Below are 6,636 nucleotides of genomic sequence, written 5' to 3' on the forward strand. Positions count from 1 at the left end.
TATACACACACACACACACACACATAATCATCTTAGTCTGTTTTGTGTTGCTATATACCTGAGACTAACTAATTTACAAATAAAAGAGATTTATTTTTTATCGTTCTGAAGACTGGGAATTACAAGATTGAGGAACCTACATGTGGCAAGATGTTGCATAATATCATGGTGGAAAACAGAAGGGCAAGATTGCTCAAGCAAGGACAAGAAGGGCCCAAACTCACTTTTATAGAAAACCCACTGCCATGATACTAAACCATTCCCAACATAATGGCATTAACCCATTCATGAAGGCAGAGCCCTAACAACCTAATCACCTCTTATTTGGCCCCAGTTCCCAACACTATTGCACTGGAACTTTAGGAGGAACATTCAAACCATAACAGAACTATCTAACATAGTCAAACTCATAGAAATAGAAAGTAAAATGGTGGTTGCCAGGGGCTGGGGGGAGGAGGAAATGGAATTGTTAAACAGGTATAGAGTTTCCGTTTTGCAAGATGAAAAGTTCTGAATATCTATAGCACAATAATGTGAATGTACATTACTGATCTAATATTGTTCTAAACTCTTTTTTTTTTCCTAAAATTAATGTGACCCTGATACTTTTGAAGGTTTAAGTTGTTATTTATTAAAGGAATTTGAAATTTTGATGGTTGTTTAAAGACTATACAGAATGGATATGAGGGGTAGTAGGACACTGGGTATGATGTCTCTGAGATAGCTACTTTACCATAATGTGAAAGTACAGAACCTCACTGCCTAGGCCTGGTAGTCAAGGAAATTGAAAGAAACTGGTTTACCTATTCTATCACTACCTTCTTACACTACTTTATGTAACATTTTTTTTTTTTTCCTTTCCCATATACTGAAAACTCTTGGAAAAAACAAAACCAACAAACTAAAAAATACCTCATAGTCTTTTCACATTATTGCAGGGGAAAAGGGTATTATTTCAGTCCACTGGTTTATCAGGAAAGGCACTGCGTTTTTGTTTGTTTGTTTGTTTGTTTTTTTGTTTGTTTGTTTGTTTGTGTGTGTGTGTGTGTGCATTTGCATGCATACATTTATACATGCTCTGAACTATAATGTTATGGGTGAAGAGAATTATCGAGAGGACAAGTAAGATATTTGGCTGATATTGACACTGATTTTACACTGATGTATACAAAAATCAAACATATCTACTCAAGGGCGGTCAAAATTTCTTTCCAAACATTTCATTTTGTTTCATTGAAAAATACATATCCCTGTGATTCATGTGACATTGGCTTTATTTCTTATGAACTAGTATACTGGACTTATACTGTTAATTTATTCTTTTTTTTTCTCTGGCTTATATTAGGAAACATTCTTGTGATTAAGACCCATGTTCAAGTCTTCTTTCCTCATTGGAGTGAAGGCATGGCAGGGAGTGTAAGGACAACCTTAGCTCACTTTCTCACTAAAATCATTGTAAGATATAATAAGTTTAATAATGTAGCTATATTGTAGGCACAGAGTAGCGATAAATCTACTTGTGAGAGTCAGGGAAACCTTACTGAGAGAGGAGAGTCAAGCAAAATCTTTATGTGTATATAGAAATATTTTAGGAGATAAAAGGCATAATCAAGGAAGTATAAGATTATATTCCTTAATAATTATTTTGTGTGTTAAACTGGCAAAAATGTGACTCAAACTAGCTTAAGATAAAAAAGACACATTGACTCACGTAACGGAAAAAGTCCAATATACACAAAATATTTACTCAGAGCTTGTTCTCTTGTATGTGACATCCTTGTGTGGGTTAAATTCTTGAATGAGTTTATTTGTTTTTTCCTGTGGTGGAAAAAGGTTCCTGGTGGCTTCAGCCTTATAGTTCTTACATCTTGGGATCTTACTCAAGAGAGTTCTCTTCTCTTGCATTATCAATATATCAATATGATAAATCTACTTGTGCGAGTCAGGGAAACCTTACTGAGAGAGGAGAGTCAAGCAAAATCTTTATGTGTATATAGAAATATTTTAGGAGATAAAAGGCATAATCAAGGAAGTATAAGATTATATTCCTTAATAATTATTTTGTGTGTTAAACTGGCAAAAATGTGACTCAAACTAGCTTAAGATAAAAAAGACACATTGACTCACGTAACGGAAAAAGTCCAATATACACAAAATATTTACTCAGAGCTTATTCTCTTGTATGTGACATCCTTGTGTGGGTTAAATTCTTGAATGAGTTTATTTGTTTTTTCCTGTGGTGGAAAAAGGTTCCTGGTGGCTTCAGCCTTATAGTTCTTACATCTTGGGATCTTACTCAAGAGAGTTCTCTTCTCTTACATTATCAATATATCAATATGATAAATATTTTCATGAAACACTGGCCCTTTGGGGCCACATGATATATTAGTTTCCTATTGCTGCTCGCTATGGTCTGATTTTTTTTATCCTCCCAAACTTTATATGTTGAACGTAACCCCAAAGGTGATAATATTAAGAGGTGAGAACTTTGAGATGTGATGAGGTCATGAAGGCACAGCCTTCATGAATGGGATTAGTTCTCTTACAAAAGAGACCCCACAGAGCTTGCTAGTCTCCTTCACCATGTGAGAATATAGCAAGAAGGTGCCATCTATAAGGAAGTGGGCCTTCACCAGACACTGAGTCAGTGTCAAAGCCAGCACCTTGATCTTGAACTTTCCCGCCCCCAGAACTGTGGGAAATACATTTCTCTTGTTCATAACATAATACAGTATATACTTTATCTTATAAGGTACAAATAAGGTACTTTTTTATTATATCAAAGCAAATGGACTAAGAAATTGCTTTGACAAATTACCAAAAACAGTGGCTTAAAACAGCACACACATATTATGTACAATTCTGGAGGTCAGAAATTTTAAGTGGGTTTCATTTGTCTAAAATCAAGATGTCAAGAGGACACCTTCTTTCTGGAGGATCTGTTTCCTTGCATTTTCCAGCTGCCATAGCCTGCCATGTTCCTTGGCTTATGGCCCCTCAACCATCTTCAAAGCCATACTCACATTGCATGGATCGAACTCTTCTGTCTCCTTTTTTCATGTTTGATGACCCTTGCAATTACACTGGGCCCACCTGGATAATCCAGGATAATTTCCCTATTTTAAGATTAATGTATTAGCAAGCTTAATTCCATCTGTTACCTTATTTCCCCTTTGCCACATAGAACAATACATTAATGGGCTCCAGGAATTAGAACAGAGGCAACTTTGGCAGGCAAACCATACACAGCCATCTCTTTCGGGAAGGAGAATGAAGTACTATGTTTGGCCAGGTCTGAGTCTGGTGTCTATACCAGACTATAAGAAGATAATGGAAGGATTAGAGAAATAGGGAAGCAATGATAGAAAATTTATATTCATTCTTGTCAGGAAAGACAGTATATGATACATGTATATTCTAAGAATAAAAATAGAGCAGGAAAGTGATTTAAAGATTGCTGGGTGTGGGGAGAGAATAAGACTGTTGTACTTCTGCTTATGGAGGCATCAAGTTGTTTAGAATCTAGAGGAAAGGGTGAACTAAGAGTTCTGAATGTCCTGTGATGACTGATTTGAAAATGGATAAAGGGCAAAATAAAATGTTGGTCTCAAATCAGGTGGAGGTGAGGTGTGAATATTCGAAAGGGAGGGTGTGAGTCTTGCCAGAAGCATAGAGTTCCATGATTTTCACTTGTTAGTGGGGATGTGGAGTTTGCAGGAGACAAGGTTTAATTTGAAGTACATAGAGCTCTTGGATCCCTCTTAATTCCTATCCATGGATATGTGGAAGCCACGGGAAATATGATTTCATCTGAAGAACCTGAAGATTGGAAGATTTCTGCTGAAAATCAGAGCACACAGAGTTAATATAATCATTTTTTTTCTCATAAATATTACTCTGGTGACAGTATGAAGACAAAAACCAAGGGTTCAGCTAAGGTACAGAAAATGCTGCTAGAAGACTCTTTTGAAAACCCCTTTGAGAGAATAAAATTAGACAAAAGCCATAATGATGTGAAGAAAAAGTAATGCAAAAAGTTAATAAAATAGGGTCAACCATATGTAGATTTTTATGTTATTGCTATAACCTAGAAAAACAAACTATGCATTAGTCAGGTTCTTTCAGTTTCTAGTTATAGAAACTCCCCTCAAACAAGGTTTATTCATTCATTTATCCATTCAACAACAGTTTATTGAAAGCCAGGCATGTTGCTAGCAAAGGTTCTGCCAAAGTGGAGCTTATGTTATACTAGGGCAAAGAGACTACAAAAATAAAATAAATAAATGAGAGAATTCAGATCAGAGTAGTATTATGCTTGTTATAAAACTATGTAGTAAAAGAATAACTAAAAGTTTACTTACTGTGGGCAAGGAAGGCCTCTCTGAAGTTGTGTATTACCTGAGTTTAAGAAAAGTGGTCTATATTAGGACATATAACTGAAACAGTTATGTAAAAAGCTGGTTTTAGATATACACATAGTCACCTCCATGTCTCACTCTCTCTCTTCGCTCAGCTTTTCTCTATGTGGCATTATTCCACAGAGAAGAACTTTATATTGTGAGCAAGATGGCTCACAATAAATACCTTTACTTAACTATCTACATTGTTTATGCAGAGATTTCTCCTCTAAGAACTCCGTGTCTCTGAAGGGGTAATATAGTCATTCCTGAAGTAATCACTCAGGAGAAGGGGTGGTATCTCTGGCCAACCTGGGACATAGGACTGTTCCTGGAATTGGAAATGAGTACTGTAATGGATGGATGCTTCAGAAACGGGGAAGTCAGTGAAGTGATTCTGCAAATGAACTAGACAAAAAAGGATAGGGAAATCCTGACAGGCAGAAAAAAAAATAGCACTGCCAACAAGAACGAATGATAGTCCCATAATACATAGTATTGATCGTTTAGAAAATATGGGATGAACATTCTATGCACCTGGATGCAAAAAGGGACTGCTTAAATAAAATAAGTCATCAATTTTTAAGACAGAACAATGTTTAAAGTGTGAGATTAATAATAATAATGTGGTAAGAATTATCTAGACAATGCTGACTACAAACACAAAATTAAACAAAATTCAGAACTATGAAATCTTAAAAAATTACCATTTTCTCTTTATAAATTTTGCTTAAATTCATAGAAATCTGTCTTATGAATGATATATAAAAGTTATATTTTAATCTGGAAGTAATAGGACTAAAAATTTCCTTCGGAAAGAATTACAAGCCAAAAAACCTGATGAATAAATATTAGTGAAGAACACTGGCTATAAGATGCAAATAAATATGTTAACATTAAGCTTAGGAAATAAAAAATAGGTAGAAAATATGGGGGGAAATATTTGTTTTTGGCAGAAGGGAAAAGCCTGGTGGTGTGGAAGGACTCCCTGTATCTTTATTTTTTTCCCATTGCACTTTTATTTGAATGTAATATTTGGGACAATTATTCAAAAGGGCCAATATTTCCCAATTTAATCTGAGGTCATAACAAAACAAGCAACAAAACAATGTTTGGGATTTCACTTTCTCACCCTTATCATCAAGACTCACTGCCTCCCATCATCAAAATTTATTGAGCATTTACAGTGTACTAGGCACAACAGAACATACAGAAATCATTGTCCCTGCTCTTGAGGAACTTACATTCTAAAAGAAAAAATACACCTCTTTTAAAATGACATTTTTGTTTGGTGTTTTCTGCAAAGTACTGAGGAAATATTTTGTTAAAGTGACCTTTAGGTATAACTTAGCCCCATCATTATTTAGAGAATAGAGGAAGAAGAAAGAGGAAGGATTTTAAAGGTAGACAATGGCAGACCATTCAGGATAGGTAGGGTTTTAAAGGGAGATAAACACAATCTCATCAACTAAGGGGAGATTTGCTACAGTAAATAGGATGAGGGAAATAGTCTGTGGGGTGCAAGCAAAGGAAGCAGGGTGCCTTAGACATTGAGTGGAGCCAGGAAAGATCATGTGGCCTTTTTCCAAGTACATGGCTACCAAGTAGAAGTGCTGGTGACGAGACAGAAGGTTAAAAAAGGAAGGTAATCTTGTGCACCTGACAAATAGAATAAAGGATCAAAATGCAAGGCAGGCTACAAGAGTATTAAGAAATTCTTAAAATCTACAAAGTGATTTGGAAGCACAAAACTTACAGTTAATGCTACCCAATGTCATGATGGGCCAAGAACACTGTGGCTTCCTAAGTTAGAAAATGCCATATACCAAAATTTTAAATGGAACATATTACATTGTTTTCCAATCAATCTCCCCCTCTCCCAGAAAAAATAAGCACAAGGTTTAATCCCTGTTAGAGTTTCTTTCTGGTTTTAATTCAACAATATTTGGTATGTGTGTGTCTATGTGCATGTGTGTCCTTTACTTACGTGTTTTATTTTATTCATCTCTTCAACAAATATTTAATGCATGCTGTTTTGCCCTGTTCAAAGACTAAAAGGGCCCTTAACAGGAATCATGATTTACATTTAGATACTTGAAAGAATTGGTAATTGCTATAGGTAAATGAGAAGAGACTAAAAGTTAAAGTGTTTGTGCACTGAATAAATCTGTTCGCTTGTATTTGTGGTGAGCCTATATGCTCTTTTGAGTTTTCTTTTTTATTTCACACCCTAACAATG

Source organism: Rhinopithecus roxellana, chromosome 8 (genome assembly GCF_007565055.1).
Source record: "Rhinopithecus roxellana isolate Shanxi Qingling chromosome 8, ASM756505v1, whole genome shotgun sequence".
Lineage (NCBI taxonomy): Eukaryota > Metazoa > Chordata > Mammalia > Primates > Cercopithecidae > Rhinopithecus > Rhinopithecus roxellana.